This window comes from Phoenix dactylifera, chromosome 8 (genome assembly GCF_009389715.1).
Source record: "Phoenix dactylifera cultivar Barhee BC4 chromosome 8, palm_55x_up_171113_PBpolish2nd_filt_p, whole genome shotgun sequence".
In the NCBI taxonomy this organism is placed as follows: Eukaryota; Viridiplantae; Streptophyta; class Magnoliopsida; order Arecales; family Arecaceae; genus Phoenix; species Phoenix dactylifera.
Window position 1 is genome coordinate 12,407,347 of NC_052399.1, and position 19,312 is coordinate 12,426,658.

Below are 19,312 nucleotides of genomic sequence, written 5' to 3' on the forward strand. Positions count from 1 at the left end.
AACTTAGTTTATTGATCTATTATTCTCTGCTTTTAATTTCTGAAAATCAAAACATAATTTTAATCCACAAATTTATTGAATTAATTAATCTAAAATTATATTAAATAATTTCTTATATATTCCGTTCTCTGAGGATTCGACCTCGGACTCCCGAGAATTTACTACTTGTGCGATTCTCCTGCACTTGGGAGAACAATTTTATTTTTACATCAAAAACTCTCTAATCTTCCCGGGGTGCTAGCTCCCTTGCAAAGACTTCTTTTGATGGCTAATTTCCTCTCTTTCAATCAACCCTTGATTGTGCTTGAGAGGAGGAAGAAGAAGGAGGGATCTTGAAGAAGAACCAAAGCCCCTACTGCAGCCTTTCTTTTCCCTGCGTTGGATGAAGGAAGGGAAGGGGAGGAGGCCGCCAAGGCTTCTTCTTTTCTTCCCTTTGCTTGCGGCTGAACCAAGGAGAGGGGAGAGGGTGGCTACGGCTGCAAGGAGGGGAGAAGAATCACTTAGGGCGCCGGCCCCCTTTGCCCTCCTTTTATAACCATCTAGGGCTCCTACAAGTTTGGAGCCCTTGATGTATTACCAAGAGGGGCGCCGGCCCCTCTTGTTGCCGCACCAAAGGATCAAAGGAGGAGGGGCGTGAGCCCCTCCTTCATGGTTGCCCTAATCCTTATTAAGTAAGGATTGGGATGCCCTAATGTGGTCAAGCCCTAATCTAATTAGGCTTAGCCCAAGGGTGAACTAATTTGGATCCAATCTAGGTAAGTCCTAATCCAATTAGAACTTAAATCAATTTTGACTCAATTGAACTCTTCAATCCTAATCCAATTAGGAGTCTTATTGATTCATTAGATTAATAATTAATTGTGACTTAAGAAATCCTAATCCAAATTAGAACATATTTAATTTTAGTCCTAATCCAATTAGGACTCTATTTGAATCCGAAGTCCTAATCCAATTAGAATTTCTAGGAATCCTATTCTAAGTAGGAATCCAAAGATGAATTCAAAACCTAATCTAATTAGGATTGTAGGAATTCTACTCCAAATAGGAATTCAGTCCTACTCCAACTAGGATTCCCAGTCCTAATCCAATTAGGACTCTAGGAATCCTACTCGAAGTAGGACTCTTGTTTCAAGTCCAATTAATTAATTCCCATTGTTCCTTCTTCAACTTATTTATCAATCGAATTGATTACTCGTGATTCATAATCACTTTTCAACCATCGGATCGGTCAATACTTCTAGTGTGTGTGACCCCATAGGTTCTATTCTGACTGGTAGTGAGATATATTATGATCTCTATCACAATATCATTGAAAACTCTTTTCAATGGATTGGAACGATTCCAACTCTACTCATTAGGGTTTATCGATCATCGAGATAATCCCTGTGAGTCCCACTATCCACCAGTGACACCTAGCAGCATGTAGTGGCTACCCAGTAGAATAGAATGATGAACCTCTAGGTGCAGTTATCATGTGATACAGTCCTACTATCGTGGATCCCTACAGGACGGAGGTCATGGACAACTCGTCAAACCCCATCGTCTGTCATATGTGAAGATTTATTCGACTTAAGTTCGAGAGTGGAAAACTCTTTCTCCACTGTGCATACTGCCCCGGCCGAGGTCTTACGAACTCAGTCTTATAAATCACATAGGATCTCTCCTTATCTATCAAGGTCGATAGATTCCTTATAGGTGCATACCCTACTCCTACAGTGAACTTACTGTAGCCAGTCTACACTGCATGGACTCATATGGCTAGAGACCATGTATGTGTGCAGTCAAACTACAATAACCTCACTGTGAGTAGCCGAAGCACCGCAGGTCAAAGGACCAGTCACACTACTGCAACATCAAGCAAGTCACTGACGAGTGGATAGACATCCAAGTGACTTCTTGTCTTGGTCACGCTCAGTACCCTTGTTCTCTAACAAGCACCTGCATTATCACTTTAGTGTCCCTACACTGTGGACTCAAGTCTCGTCCATCCAGAAGAAAAGTGATCTGTGCATTGATCGGATCGATCACCGTCCTCGTGATGATCCATTGATCAGGAGTATTTAGAAATTAATCACCAATGATACATGGCTCAAATTCTCAACTCTTGAGAATATGCATCATCATCTTATTAATTTCTTGGACGATTCATAGACACATAAATAATATGAATGAAAAGATGCCTTTTATTTATTCAATAATAAATAGTCAAGTACAAAATTATGTCCCTAGAATTAACAATGTGTCAGCCAGATTGGCTTCTAGGGCATACATCTAACAATCTTCCACTTGCACTAAAGCCAATCAGTCATATATCTAAGCCCCATCTTCTCAAGGTGGGCTTCAGTCTTCTGCTGACTTAGCTGCTTAGTGAACGGGTCTACTACGTTATCCGCGGAGTCTACTCTCTGCACCTCTACATATTTCTTCTCAACATAGTCGCGTATAAGATGGAAGCGCCGCTCTATATGCTTGGACTTCTGATGAGACCTTGGCTCCTTAGCAAGAGCTATGGCGCCATTATTATCGCAGTAGAGTGTTATGGCATCTGATGTCATCACGTCCAACTCTGCAATGAATTTCTTGAACCAGAAGCCTTCCTTAGCAGCTTCAGAGGCGGCGATGTATTCAGCTTCCATAGTAGAATCAGCAATGATCGGTTGTTTAGAACTCTTCCAATTCACCGTACCACCATTGCACAAGAACACATATCCAGATGTTGACTTCCTATCATCGACATCAGTCATGAAGTCTGAATCTGTGTACCCTTCTACCTTTAACTCTGATGATCCTTCAAAAATCAAGAATAAATCTTTAGTTCTTCTCAAGTACTTAAGAATATTCTTCACAGCTGTCCAGTGTTCTTCACCTGGATTCGACTGATATCTGCTTGTGACACTCACAACAAGAGCTGTATCAGGTCGTGTACATAGCATGGCATACATGAGGCTCCCTATTGCTGATGCATAGGGAATCTTGCTCATGCGTTGAATCTCTTCAGATGTGTTGGGGCACATCTTCTTGGAGAGATGAATTCCATGTCTTAGGGGTAAGAGACCCCTCTTGGAGTTTTCCATGCTAAACCTCTTCAGCACCTCCTCTATGTACATCTTCTATGATAGGCCAAGCATCCTTTTAGATCTATCTCTATAGACCTTTATTCCCAAAATATAGGATGCTTCCCCAAGGTCTTTCATGGAGAATTCTTTTGACAACCAGACCTTGACCGAGGTTAGCATGGGAATATCATTCCCAATCAGGAGAATGTCATCTACGTACAGTACGAGAAAAACGACAACACTCCCACTAACCTTTTTGTAAACACACGGTTCCTCTTCATTTTTGATGAAATCAAACGTTTTGATTGCGTCATCAAAACGAGTGTTCCAACTCCGAGATGCTTGCTTTAGTCCATAGATGGACCTTTGCAGCTTGCAGACCTTGTGATCTCCATCACTGGAAGTGAAACCCAAAGGCTGCTACATATAGATATCTTCATCAAGATATCCATTCAGGAAAACAGTTTTCACATCCATCTGCCAGATTTCATAATCATGAAATGCTGCAATGGCAAGCAATGTTCGGATGGATTTTAGCATGGCTACAGGTAAAAAGGACTCCTGATAGTCAATGCCTTCGCGCTGACTATACCCTTTCGCCACAAGCCTTGCCTTATAGGTCTCTACCTCTCCATCCGAACCTATTTTTCTTTTGTAGATCCATTTGCATCCAATAGGTACAATACCTTCTGGTGGGTCTACTAAGGTTCAGACTTGGTTGGAATGCATGGAGTCTAACTCTGACTTCATGGCTTCCAGCCATTTCTCGGAATCGACATCAGATATCGCCTCGTTGTAGGTTTTGGGATCTTGTGTATGATCCCTATCTCCCACTAGGAACATTTCCTCGGTATCCTCTTCTAGTATACCTAAGTATCTATCGGGAGGATGGGAGACCCTACTAGATCTACGAGGTGGTCGAGGGACATCGTGTACTGGCTCTGTATGAATGGGTTCAATAGGATCCATGACTCGTTGCTTTTCAGAGACTTTCTCTTCAAGCTCAATTTTCCTCCCACTGCCTCTATCAAGGATAAACTGTTTTTTCAAGAAGATGGCGTGACGGCTCACAAACACATTGTGATCCTCTGAGATGTAAAAATTGTATCCTAATGACTCTTTAGGATATCCTATAAAACGAGCACTTATGGTCCTAGCCTCTAACTTGTCCGCATGTAGTCTTTTGACGTGGGCCGGACATCCCCAAATCTTGAGATGACCAAGACTTGGTTTCTTACCATGCCATATCTCATACGGTGTGGTAGAAACAGATTTAGAGGGAACTCTATTCAATAAATAAATTGCTGTGAGTAAGGCATCTTCCCAAAAGAACATAGGTAAATCAGTGAAGCTCATCATGGACCTGACCATATCCAATAGGGTCCGATTCCTCCTCTCTGACACTCCGTTGAGTCGAGGTGTACCCGGAGGTGTCCGCTGTGAGACTATGCCATTTTTTTTGAGATAGTCCCGGAATTCCCCACTAAGGTATTCTCCTCCTCGATCTGATCGAAGAGCCTTAAGGGGTTTTCCAGTTTGTTTTTCTACTTCATTTCTGAACTCTTTGAACTTTTCAAAAGATTCAGACTTATGTCTCATAAGATACACATACCCATACCATGAATAATCATCGGTAAAGGTAATGAAGTACGAATAACGTCCCCTGGCTAGCACATCGAATGGGCCACATACATCTGTATGTACTAGGGTAAGTATTTCAGTGGTCCTCTCCCCATGTCCTACAAAGAGCAATCTAGCCATTTTTTCTTGAAGACAGGACTCGCAAACTGGATATGACTCGAAAGTCAATGAGCCTAAAAGCCCATCTTTATCCATTTTGTTCATTCTGTCCTCTCCAATATGGCCAAGCCTGAGGTGCCACAAATATCTTTGGTTTATCTCATTCCTGGATCTCTTGGATCCTTTGGCATTCACTTCCTGCTCGGTAACATTCACAGATACATCCATATGTAAATGATAGAGACTGTCGATCATAAAACCACGTGCAACTATTTTATTTCTGAAATAAATAAAACAGCAGTCTTTGTCAAAAGTAAAAACATGACCTTCCTGTGCTAGACATGAAACAGAAATTAAATTTCTGCTAGCAACAGGTACATAATAGCAGTCTCTAAGTAATAAACTAAAACCAGACGGTAGTCGCAGATGGTAGGTGCCCACAGCCACAGCAGCAACTTTTGCCCCGTTGCCAACCCGAAGGGTTACCGCACCTTCCGCCAGCCTTCTACTTTTCTTTAGACCCTGCATGGTAGTGCACAAATGAGCACTAGAACCAGAATCTATAACCCAACTAGAAGTAGAAGAAACCGTTAGATTAGTTTCAATTATGAGTAAGTCTATACCTTCTGAAGGTGTGTCACCTTTCTTGTTCTTCAGGCTCTCGAGGTATGAAGGACAGTTTCTCTTCCAGTGGCCGTCGACATTGCAGTGGAAACATTTTCCTTTGTCATTGGCCCTTTTCTTTTGAACTTCCTTCTTTGGCTTCTTGTCTTTCTTCTGCTTCTTAGCAGGCTTCTTTTTCTTCCAAGTAGACTTTCTCTTGGAACCAGAAGTCAACTCAGCAGCAAGGACATTGCCCCTTGAACTTTTCAAGGCTCTCTCAGTAGTTACCAACATGTTTATCAGTTCAGTCTTAGTGCATTCAATCTTATTCATGTGGTAGTTTACTATAAACTGACCAAATGAATCAGGAAGTGACTGTAGGATCAAATCCACTTGTAATTCCTTGTGCATGTTCATTCCGAGCTTCTCAAGCTCCTCTAGGTCCTTGATCATAGTCAGACCGTGATCATGGACAGACTGCCCTTCGCGCATCTTTGTCTTGAAGAGTCTCTTGGACACTTCAAAATGAGCTGTGCGACTCTGCTCACCATACAACTCTTGCAGGTGTGCTAGTATGTCCCTAGCAGTCTTCATATTTTCATGCTGGCATTGGAGTTCATTTGACATGGATGCCATCATATAGCATTTAACTCTAATGTCATCATCCATCCATTTTTGATGCATCTGACGCTGAACATCAGTAGGACGTGTTGGTAGTGTGGGGCTATCAGAATCGAGTATGTAGCCTATTTTCTCACAGTCCAAAACAATTTTGAGGTTTCTAAGGCAGTCCTTATAATTGGTTCCGGTCAATCGGTTGGTCTCAAGAATACGGGTCAAAGGGTTTAAAGCTGACATTGTATCTGCAGAGAGTAAAGATTCTAGTTAGACTTTTGTACTTGATCATCAATCTGTTCTAAGGTCTTTTAGAATAAATATACCTCCCACTATTTTCTCGAATCCCTTACACTCCTCTGGTAAGTAAACGGAAATCCTATGCGACTAGGATTTCTAGTGGGTACTGCGGTCTCACCAATTTACATGCCACCTCACCTAACAGTTATTGGTGACACATAGATTGATGAATGTACAACTCTTGTACAATGCTTCTCAAGCATGTTGCAGTGCAACTTGGTCTCTAAGCCATGAAAATCTCACCTAACAGTTATTGGTCCCATTTCTTAGTTAAGTCAGACTCACCGTATAACCGTAGGAATAAAGTCGTCATTGGGTCCTCACCTAACAGTTATTGGTACCCAACCCCACCTTTACCCTACAACATCTCATGTCTATAGAGAGGTCCAGCCCCCCGATGCAACTTGACCACTGTGTCCAGCCGAGACAAATCAACATCAGAAAAGCCTTAGCAGCTCTACTACAGTGGAAGACCTATTGACTTAATATTGGTTAATCAGGTCTTAGTGTTTGCAACTTGAGCTCTTCATAAGAGATAATCGAACAATTGGCCAGGTAAGCAGGTGGGAGACTCCCCTTACTCAGAGAGTAAGGTCCTAATTAAGTAACCACCTTTCATGCTTTCCTAGACACCAATTAGATCAATTAATCTAATATGACTTGCTCATGTCGGTTCACTCTCGACTTGATTGAGGAGGTTTTAGTTTAGGTCTCAATTGGGTTTGCTACATCACATGTAAACCTATCTACCCGACTCTCATTCATATCACATGCAAATGGCACATTGCAGGCAGTTATAATCGCAGCAATAATTAAAACTAAACTTTAAATAGGTGATGATCATGGATTCTAGTTAGGTCGTATTACAAGCACATGTACGTCAATCGATCAACTGGTCTTCAACTCTTGAATTGGTTCCAAGCCTCTTTGATTCGATCCTTGACCAACTCTTGATCCAATCGCCATCAACCGCTTAGACCCCTGCTCATCTCATGCCTTATCTTCAACTTGATCGTTGACGTACATCACATCACAAAAATACAACCAGATATAAAATAAAAATAAAAATAAATTACATCTCCCTTTTAGGAGGCACGCAGGCCTCTCAAAACATTAAACAAGATGCATGCAAGCATCTGAAAAATTACATGACATCACAGATCACATTGCAGGTCATTACATTTGATACCAAAAGGGTTTGAATCCTATGATCATCACCACATGCAACAATTATAATTTTCAGATCTGAAAACTAACTGATTATCTCATGACATAGGTTGCTGATCATGCTAATCATGATTCTAAACTTTGTAATCCCATTAACAATACAATTAGAATCATCTTTTTATCACATAAAAATCAGCATCTAAAAATCAGCACCCTAGAAAAAATCTGCATACAGAAATTTTCAGCATGCATGATCTTTCAATTTTCAGATCTAATAAGCCTTTAGATAATTAATTCTTACCTTAATCTACGAAGCCTAGGCTCTGATACCACTGTTAGAAATCCGCCCATGCCGCTGATATTTCAAAAAATTCAGATGGCAGCGGAATCGGCATAAGCGGGATCGACGTTCATCGCATGAACGTTGTTTCATGAACCGTTCGTAGTTAGGCAAGAATTAAAAACTTTTAAAAATATTAGAAGATCAGATCTTCACCTTGTGCGGGTAGATGATCACCGCAAATCTGAGTTCGTGGTTTGGAAAGAGGGTTCGCTTGAAGCCGTTCAAGTGTCCGGCCTCTACGGGTATCCACACGAAGCAGAGATCCGATCAAAGCTCTCTAGTCTTCCCGGGGTGCTAGCTCCCTTGCAAAGACTTCTTTTGATGGCTGATTTCCTCTCTTTCAGTCAACCCTTGATTGTGCTTGAGAGGAGGAAGAAGAAGGAGGGATCTTGAAGAAGAACCAAAGCCCCTACTGCAGCCTTTCTTTTCCCTGCATTGGATGAAGGAAGGGAAGGGGAGGAGGCCGCCAAGGCTTCTTCTTTTCTTCCCTTTGCTTGCGGCTGAACCAAGGAGAGGGGAGAGGGTGGCTACGGCTGCAAGGAGGGGAGAAGAATCACTTAGGGCGCCGGCCCCCTTTGCCCTCCTTTTATAACCATCTAGGGCTCCTACAAGTTAGGAGCCCTTGATGTATTACCAAGAGGGGCGCCGGCCCCTCTTGTTGCCGCACCAAAGGATCAAAGGAGGAGGGGCGTGAGCCCCTCCTTCATGGTTGCCCTAATCCTTATTAAGTAAGGATTGGGATGCCCTAATGTGGTCAAGCCCTAATCCAATTAGGCTTAGCCCAAGGGTGAACCAATTTGGATCCAATCTAGGTAAGTCCTAATCCAATTAGAACTTAAATCAATTTTGACTCAATTGAACTCTTCAATCCTAATCCAATTAGGAGTCTTATTGATTCATTAGATTAATAATTAATTGTGACTTAAGAAACCCTAATCCAAATTAGGACATATTTAATTTTAGTCCTAATCCAATTAGGACTCTATTTGAATCCGAAGTCCTAATCCAATTAGGATTTCTAGGAATCCTATTCTAAGTAGGAATCCAAAGATGAATTCAAAATCCTAATCTAATTAGGATTGTAGGAATCCTACTCCAAGTAGAAATCCCAGTCCTACTCCAACTAGGATTCTCAGTCCTAATCCAATTAGGACTCTAGGAATCCTACTCGAAGTAGGACTCTTGTTTCAAGTCCAATTAATTAATTCTCATTGTTCCTTCTTCAACTTATTTATCAATCGACTTGATTACTCGTGATTCATAATCACTTTTCAACCATCGAATCGGTCAATACTTCTAGTGTGTGTGACCCCATAGGTTCTATTCTGACTGGTAGTGAGATATATTATGATCTCTATCACAATATCATTGAAAACTCCTTTCAATGGATTGGAACGATTCCAACTCTACTCATTAGGATTTATTGATCATCGAGATAATCCCTGTGAGTCCCACTATCCACCAGTGACACCTAGCAGCATGTAGTGGCTACCCAGTAGAATAGAATGATGAACCTCTAGGTGCAGTTATCATGTGATACAGTCCTACTATCGTGGATCCCTACAGGACGGAGGTCATGGGCAACTCGTCAAACCCCATCGTCTGTCATATGTGAAGGTTTATTCGACTTAAGTTCGAGAGTGGAAAACTCTTTCTCCACTGTGCATACTGCCCCGGCCGAGGTCTTACGAACTCAGTCTTATAAATCACATAGGATCTCTCCTTATCTATCAAGGTCGATAGGTTCCTTATAGGTGCATACCCTACTCCTACAGTGAACTTACTGTAGCCAATCTACACTGAATGGACCCATATGGCTAGAGACCATGTATATGTGCAATCAAACTACAATAACCTCACTGTGAGTAGCCGAAGCACCGCAGGTCAAAGGACCAGTCACACTACTGCAACATCAAGCAAGTCACTGACGAGTGGATAGACATCCAAGTGACTTCTTGTCTTGGTCACGCTCAGTACCCTTGTTCTCTAACAAGCACCTGCATTATCACTTTAGTGTCCCTACACTGTGGACTCAAGTCTCGTCTATCCAGAAGGAAAGTGATCTGTGCACTAATCGGATCGATCACCGTCCTCGTGATGATCCATTGATCAGGAGCATTTAAAAATTAATCACCAATGATACATGGCTCAAATTCTCAACTCTTGAGAATATGCATCATCATCTTATTAATTTCTTGAACGATTCATAGACACATAAATAATATGAATGAAAAGATGCCTTTTATTTATTCAATAATAAATAGTCAAGTACAAAATTATGTCCCTAGAATTAACAATGTGTCAGCCAGATTGGCTTCTAGGGCATACATCTAACAGTAGGGAGTCCACCCCAAAGAGCATACCAAGAAAAGTACAAATCCTTGAGCAACTTTAAGAGCCTAGAGCTTATCCCAACCATCCTAAGGATGTGGTTTGCATCTTTCGAGCGAAAGAAGGATTTACCTTCCTTCACACAAATCGACTATTGGATCGGCCCCTGGTCAGTTTGAGATCTATGCATGATCGACTTCAGAGTTCTTTGAGATCTGTGCAGCCAAATGAATGATAGAGTTTGGAGCACTTTGAGATATGTGCATTGGCTGATCCAATAGTGGATTCATGCAAAAGATGGTGAATCCTTCTTTCACATCAAAGATACAACCCCTATCCCCATCCCGATGGATCGTAATTGTATCCTTCGTGTGAAAGAACGATTTACCTTCATTCATGCCCATCCACCATTCAATCATCCACTGCTCATTTTGTGATTTGTGCAGGTGAATAAATGATGGGATTTGGATTGCTTTGAGATCTTTAACTGTTTGAGCGAAGGATTCCCTACCAAATTTATGAGTGAAAAAGAATGCAATACATACACTTCCGTGCATGTTGCTTTGCAGTTGAACTGGTCCACCAACTTCCAACTAAAAATTATGCTAGTTTTGCCTTTAAAATCAGGAGACTAATGATCCTTAACATGAGTCATTGTCACGGGCTTAGCTAAGATAATTTGTAACAATCTAGGGGCACAAAAATTTTGAAGATCAGCTAGCTTCTAGTGTCCATTATTTATAAGAGAGCTCAGAGCCAGCTTCTCCATCCAACTATAGGTATTAATGTTAATGTGGGATTTCTCTTGAAAGGAATATCTGTAGCCCATAGATTCTCACTGATAGAAGTGGACTGCCCCTTACCAAGAGAAATTATATCATATCCCTAGTGAGTTGGTACATCGGACCAATAACAACCTGCCAAATGGATAATAGGATTGGCCACTTTAGCAGGAAAAAGGAAAAGAAAAGAGTTCTTCGCCCTCCTGAGAGCTCCTCCCAATTTCTTCCTCTATGGGTCCACATGCTGCTCCCCTTCCCCTCCTCTCCACTTCCATCCCTTCAACTCCAACAATCCCCCGCTATCCACCTGCTGGAGGCTCGACCCCATAGCTGGCAAGGCCCTTGCTAGATCGAGTTCTAGAGCGATGCTGCCTCCTCTGACTGCCACCATCACAACTCCTCCACCACTGCCACCTCCTCCTATGAGACAACACTCTCAATCCGGAGCGGTTCATCGAGATCAGGCCATTAAGGCTACCGGAATGGGTCGAGACATACCAAGATTGGATCCACTTGATGTCGAGAGGGTAGGTGGGATGAATCAGACATTCGCGAGATGGTCGACCAGTGGGTTCATGTGAAAGAAAGTCAAACCTTCTTTCACATGGAAGATACAACCCCAGTCCATCGACCAAAGGGTGTAATATGCTTGATGAGGTCTTGAATAAAGCATAATTGGAGGAGACCAATCTCGAGCAAAGCCATCATGGGAATCATTACATGACAAATCCTCAGCTCATCATTGATCTTCCATAAGTTTGACATCCATTAACCATCAGCATCAATGACGGTATCGATCTCGTTACATTTAGACCTAATATGGTGGTAGTTCAATGGAAATAATTAGAATTACAATTAAGGCTGCAAATAGGTTGGGTTCACTTGTGACCCAGCCCAATCTAATCCGATCCGAATTTAATGACTTATAGGGCTGGGTCAGGTTTGAAAATTGGACCTACTCAATATTTTGGATAGGGTTTGGGTTTATAGAACTTTGACCTAACTTGACTCGATCAGATCATATAGTTTCTAGGTCAAAGTTTGGTGTTTTTATTTATTATTCGACCCAATCCGACTTAAATCCAATTGACCCATGAATGGTATAAAAGGAGTGACTCGAACTTCTACACTCCCAACCCCCGACCTCGGTCCTAAAGTCTGATTATCCCTTTCCATTTTGAAACCCTAAATACCGAACCCATTGCCGACCTCTTAAATCCCAATGGCCTCAACCGTTTCCCTCCCGAGTGAGCCTACCTGTGGAAGGAAAGAAAGAAATCAATGATGGCTTTCTCAGAAAGGGAAACCAACGGCTAAGATGGTGGTGACGCCCAACTGAACCCGAGAGTTGCTACAACTAGAGGTGGAGGCCGCCAAAATACGAAGCATCATTAGGCTCGACCATTGGTTGAGATGGGATGCTATCAAATCTTGCCACTTCGTATCTCACCCTCAACTCATTACTGCTCTCCTCTCCCAACACTAACTTGGTTTATGCTATTGTAAGTCTCTCCCATCTTTTATTTCTCCTTCATTTGTTTCAAAATTTGTTAGAATCAGTTTTGCAACTCTAATTCACAAACTATTCGGGTGATGTAATGGAAACCAAGAACTAAATTGTCGATCATATGGAGTAAAATATATGCTTATAGTGAAAAATACTAACAATCTTGTGATTCTTTATTTGGTGTTGGAGTTCAATGAAGCTCATCTGTTGATGTGCATTGTCAATAACTCTTTTTTTCAGTATTGCTATCAGAATAAGCTATACTTCAAGATTTTTTGATTGTTTTATTAGATAAGTCAAGGGGTGGTATGGCAAAGGCAAGAGATTCGGGTGCTTTACACACTGTCAAGCATTGTACATAGATTTGTTATCCATTCATTCTGAGTTAGAGGGAGAGGAACGATCCATAGTTGTGATACAGCAAAACCCGAACCTGACTCTGAGTAGACCCTACTCAAACAATTTGCTAGGTCTAAAAAAAATTTCATGGGGCCGATCATACCTGACCAGATCTTCTAGTGGATTGAATTTAGGTCCAACATCAAGACCCAAATACGAAACTAGGTCTAACTCATTTGCAGCCTTAATTATAATCAATATTCTGAGTCCACCTTGCATGGGACTTCCGTGCCTACTAATTAGAATTCACCTGAGATTATTCCAGTCTTCCTTAAAGGTAATTTTGATCTTGGGCCACAAGCCCAGTACATCAGCATCTCTAACCTCGATATCCGCAATATTGCTTTCACAAGATCCTTATGGTTCTCGAGACGACCAAGGTCATGCTTGTTCCAGTGTCCGATTAAATGCGTCTCACACAGTTATTAAAGTACCCTTAATTTAACAGAAAGGATGTTCTCTTTTCCCAAACCAAGTAAATGTCCTATAATTAACTGGGAAGCCATTAAGATATTAATACATCATTGGTGGAATCATTGAAACTTGGCATGGAATTTCAGCTGCAAAGATAACCTTTTCTTTTGGATTCAAGTATGATGATGTTGAAGTCTCCAACAATAATCCAAGCACCAATCTTATTAGATCTGGTATTAGAAAGTTCCACCCTGAAGGAATTTCTTGTAAAACTTTGAAGATATATTCTTCCTCCTTGCTCATTGGCAACATGATTTGGAGTTCCCCCGAAATAATATTCTCCCTTATAACGAGAAAGATACTTGACAGATGATAAGGTCAATGCATATATACCTCTAGCCTTATACATGTTCATAGATCCACATTTGTACATGCATGTTAAGAGAAATCGACCAAGAATCCAGGAAAGAGCAGCGAAGGAACGTGACGAGCAAATTATCGTCTCGAGATGTTAGAAGGTGCAAAATCAATAGGTATGAGAGGCTATTCCTCCCGGAACAAAAGGATCAAAACCTTCCGCGCCCCACGCTGGATTTACAGAATTGGGTTTTTACAAAGGAAGGCCTCAAGCCAACTCATTTGAAAGAAAGAAAAAAATGGGTTATAACAAACTGAAGCTTAAATAAAAAAGGACCTTAAGCTTGTAATTACTGTAGCTCCCCAAAAGCTCATCTGACCCCAAGGTGGTACGTATCCTATAAAAGCTGTCACAATCATTAATAGGAATATGACAACTCCGAGACACCGCTTTGTGGGAACTTCAAGAGAGAGAAAAGAGATCATAGCTTAATATCAAAGGGAGCCCCATCCTCTTCGAGAGAGAGTAAAGAGAGAGCTATGTGTTCTCTTTAATATCGGATATGAAAGACAACGAAAAGAGTCCTTCATTTCGGATATTAAAGATACTCTAGCTATCGATACTTCCTCGGAGGACTTTTTGAAGTACCTATTGGAAAGAATAGAAGAGCTCCAAAAGGAGCACTTCAACTGGGGTCAGCATAGAAAGTTCGCCTTTACGACTAAAGCATAAAAAGAGAGGCTCAGGTCGGAGCAACCATTTGAAGGTGGATGGCCCGCCCCGCCTAGAATAGGAATCTTTGACTGGGCTTACACACATTCGCTCACTTACGCTGTCCCCCTCCTTTTGTTAAACCAGTTCCTGTACTGTTGAAGAATGAATTCTAGCTAGTAAAGTAATCTGGTTGAAGGGGGCCCGCCTATAGGATTGGAAACTTGATCCTGTGGTGTAAATGGTTGATAAATAGTGAAATGAAAATCCAAAATATGATCATTCTACAACATCTAATGTACCCAGTGCTGCACAATCATATCTTTTTGAGGCCCCTACTTTTGCATCAAACAAACAAAAGATGAAGTCTTAATTATCTAGCATAGATAAATACCAAATCCGATTTATGGTTTAAATAATTCAAATCTATTAAATTTGGGTTCGTACATGTTGGGGATGGTGGAATCAAATAGAATTCTAAGTCACCCTTTTAAGATTAAGGTCGAGAGTAGAAGAGAATAATAGAGAAATCACTAATATTTTTCATTCCATTACTTCGTGCCCACACACAAAATGACTGATTATTAAGATTTATATAGATACAATATGACCGTTCAAATACCTTTTACATAATTGCATTACTGTAAGTCTGTAACCCAAAAGATACAGCACAAGACTCTATGAGACACAATGTCAAACTCTGAAAGGCAGGACTTCTTGGAGACTCCAAGAGACATTCATTAAGTTAACCCAAAATAAACCTCAATGCGAAGAAATATATATATATCATATATTTATATATTGACTTAAGGATTTTTTGGGACTACTCCCTTTGCAAAATACAGGGATATGGCATCTTTTACTGAGGATAAAAGAACCAATTTTAGGAATGACTCTGACTCCCTCATCGTACTTAGGAAATGACTTCGTGCATTTATTATATTTAATACTACTTTCATGGCACTCCTACTGCCTCAATTTCTAAGTTTACCCTTACAAAATGTTACTCCCAAAATGTAACATGGTAACTTGTAAACTTTAGTTTAACTATTCAACATTACGTGCTCCAAGACAATTGCATCATGTCAGTTGTGTGACAAATAAATTGAATCTATTAAATTAACATTTTCATCACCTACTGCTGCCAACATCAATGCTCATATGAACTTGTGATAAGTTAAAAATCAATTTTCAGAATAATCAGGTGGTTTACCTAATGGCACTATAAGGTTGATGGCCAACTGCTGCAATGATGTTGGCTTGTATCTAGGCTTCTCTTCATATTAATTTTCTATGATTTAGAGTTAACCATGGATGGGCATGATGCAAGGCTATTGGGTTGTATGAAGGCTTTACTCCTGTTATTTATGTTGGATTTCCATTTCACATTCTAGACTTAAAAAAGGGGATAGGAATCCTTTAATTCACAAAAAATTATCTAGCTGGAAAGTAGACTTTTCTCTCCTGGTCGTTATCAACCCTCCCTGCCTATGGACACCATCTCTTAAACCTTCCCAAAAGCTGAAAATTTATAGGATCAACAAGCTTTGGAAAACATTCTTTTGGAACAAATTGAAAATATTTCTGGTCGAGCTTGCTTGGTTAGCTGGGAAGTATGGAGGGCTGGGGTTCAAAGGCTTGCAGAATTTCAAGATGCTTCTTCTTGAGCCGAAACAAAACCTGGAGGGACTTTGTGAGACACAAACAATATTAAACTTGGTGACAACTGAATCCGATGTCTGGTAACTTCAAAACTCAAGCTTCTCCTTTCTAGAGAAGTCTTTGGAAAGTGCATAACATTTTTTCATATTGGCTCTCCATTAGATTGTGAGATGACATTTGGATTATGGATGCACCTCTGAAATTTATCCCTCAACTCTGAGTCTGCTAACAAGAAGGATGCCAAAGTGGAATATTAGATTTCTCCTATTAATAACTGTTCTATTTTCAACTTTTTATTCCAATTTTTGTTTCCTTATAAACAGATTTGATTGATCTTATCGATAAGTGGCATCATGTTCTTCTTATCCCACATGTTGAGAGACCTAACTGAAGATGTAGTAGACCTGACTTATTCTCAGCAAGAAAATAACTGTCGTATCTTAAATAATAGAGGTTTATTATCTCCTGGTTAAGTTGATCTAGAAAACTTTGGCAGCACAGAAAATTAAGGTTTTCCTTTGGCTGCTCTCCGAAGGAAAAATATAACACTGATAAACGTAAAGAAAAGAAACTGGCCAGCAATGAAGTCCTTTGTCATCACTTCCTACCATTAAAGTTTTTGTGTTTAATTTGACTGAATTTCTTGAGCATCTTAAAATAATTCTTGTGCCTCGGATCTCATTGCTCTTTGGACAAAATTTTTATAATATTGTGTCTTGTATTTAGAGAATAGACTTGTTAAAAGGGATACTTTCCTATCCTAGAGCTTTTGGTATTAAACATTTATTTATGGTATTTTCGGGGGCTTGTGAGATTGAGAGATTCCGTAATTTGGGGTTTTCTTCTCTTTATACTTTCTCCACTTTTAGTGAAGCTTTCTTCAATCATCTCTGCTTGTGGACATAGGTCATAGCCATGTTCTCTTTCTTTATTTGCTTTGCTATCTTTAGATCTAGTCTCTTTGCACAACAATGGAGAATGAGCTTTTTTGATGAAACGGGAGGCTATACCACCCTTCATTTATTTATATGTGAATGTACAGAGTTTGTACAGAGGAAAGTGTGAGGATCCGTGCGGGTGTGTGTTTAGTCCCACATCGGTTATTCGCTAGGTAGATCTTGTTGTTACAGAAAGAAAGGAGAAGAAAATGAGTATTTGGCCAGATGGTGAAGCCATCATCCAGGCAGAAAGAATTTTTTTTTCTTGTTTTTACATAAGACTAAGATGGGGGAGTAGTAGAACTAAGGATGAAGCCATCCAAGAAGAACTAGCCTGGCTATTCAAACTTGACCTGTCTTAAAAGTTCCAATACTGGTTCTTTGGATTTTCAGTTCCTTAGCAGGGATAGGCATTGTTTAAGTGCTCCAGCAGCTACCTTGGCTTCAAACCTGAACACCCAATTGCTCCTCTCCCTCCACGCACACAAACCTAGAAAAGCATACCCATGCTTTTTTTCTTTTCCTTTCCATTAATAGCTGATTTGGCCTATAACTGACCTTCTTGTCGTAGACGGACACATGATAAACATTTTAAAAAGATTTGAACTTAGAAAAGTTTGAATTCTTGATGGGGTCTAAACAAGGAAAGTGATTAGTCTGGGGAGAGGAAAGTTCATGAGAGGCTCTCTCATCATGCTCTCATAAGAAGAGACTCAAGTATAGTTGGCGAGAGCCTCTCATCGTGGGAGGCTCTCTCATCATAACAAGCTCTCATAAGAAGAGGCACTAGAGTATAGTTGGCGAGAGGCTCTCATTGCAAGAGGCTCTCGAGAAGAGGCTCTCAAATTCTTATAGCAATAAGCTCCCAAGAAAAGACTCTCAGGCTCTCATGGCTACTTTTGCATCCGACTCCTCTTCCATGCCTGCCCTGGAGATCTAGCTTTTCTCTGCATAGGATGCTTGTCCTTGAAAACTAGAATGTGAGTCCTTGGAGGTTGCTCTGGCATCATGTGCATGGGATGTGCGGCCATTGATCAAATGGCCGATCAAAACCTAGCCGATCATGACGAGCTGAAAAAGCCAAGCTACCAAGCCATGATCAAGCTACCGCACCAAGGTCGAGGGACCGAGCTGAGGCCGAGCTACCGAGCTCAAGGCTGAGCTACCATATCGAGGCTGAGCTATCGCAACAAAGGTCGAGTTAGTGCACCAAGAGCCGAGTCAACGCACTGAGGCCAAACTACCAAGCTCTCTAGGCTGAGCAATCTAGGTCGAGCTCTCCAGGCCATGCAATCCAAGCCGAGCACTCCAAGCCGATTAATTCAGGCCAAACAATCCAGGCAGATTACTTTAATCTTTTCTCTATTATTTTTTTTTTATTTCTTACTGTTATTCCAAAGCTCTGACTTGAGCCAATCTGGCAAGCCTTTCTCTTTTTTCTGTGTACAGATCAACGTCTCTCTATGGATTGATTGATGCCCTTTAGGACACTATAGTTGGGAAGGATTTTGACATCCATAGAATATTGTCATTTGTGGAAAATGAGGACATATCCCAATTTCTTTTATGCCAAATCTGAGTGTCTTCGGCAACAATTTTACTGTCAGTGCATCCATGAGCAACTTGATTACTTTCTTCGCCTGAGTTAGAGAAAATAGTAAGGGCTCAAAAGTAGGGGGGCATGTGATATGGCCTAAAACCAACCTCCCCCTATCGTAGATGGGTACATGGCAAGCATTTTAAAAAGATTTGAATTTGAAAAAATTTGAATTCTTGGCGGAGTCCAAACAAGGAAGGAGATTATGACAAATTTAAATCCAAATAAAAAAGGAGGTTTTAGCAATCTCTTGATTTTTGCCTCCAAATTATAATAAATCCATGCTCGCTCCTCTATTAAATAGGGCTAAGGGATCCCAAAGGTAGTGGGGAGGAACGACTAGAGGCTCCCAAGCATAGATGGCGAGATTCGCCTAAGGAGAAGCTATCAAGCTCTTATGATGATAGGCTCTCTTGGCAAGAGACTCGTAAAGAGAGGCTCTCAAGCACAGGCGGAGAGAGCCTCTCAAGTTCTCATGGGCAGATGCTCATAAGAAGAGACTCTCAAGCTCTCATGACTCCCTTTGCATCTGACTGCTCTTCAGCAACTACCCTCGAGCATCGCCTTCTCTCTGCATAGGACACGAGTCCCTAAATGCTGCCCTTTCATGCCAACCGAGAAACCAATGTCGTGTGCATAGGATGTGCGACCGCCGACTAGAAAGCCAACCAAAATCAGTCTAATCAAATTCATTCTAATCAATATGAGCTCGGAAGGCCAAGCTACCAAGCCAAACCGAGCTATCATGATGAGGCCGACCTACCAAGCCGAAGCCAAGCTGCCGAGCCC

At 41.0% G+C, this 19,312-nt stretch overlaps 1 long non-coding RNA gene across 1 annotated transcript; it reads right to left on the reverse strand.

Moving 5' to 3' along the window:
* Window positions 1–5,519: 5,519 nt before the first annotated feature.
* Window positions 5,520–13,789, reverse strand: LOC120111781. The gene is made up of 3 exons (XR_005513185.1): window positions 13,711–13,789; window positions 12,517–12,519; window positions 5,520–5,532 (listed from the first exon to the last, which is right to left on the reverse strand). It is a non-coding gene; the product is annotated as an uncharacterized LOC120111781 (long non-coding RNA).
* Window positions 13,790–19,312: the final 5,523 nt, after the last annotated feature.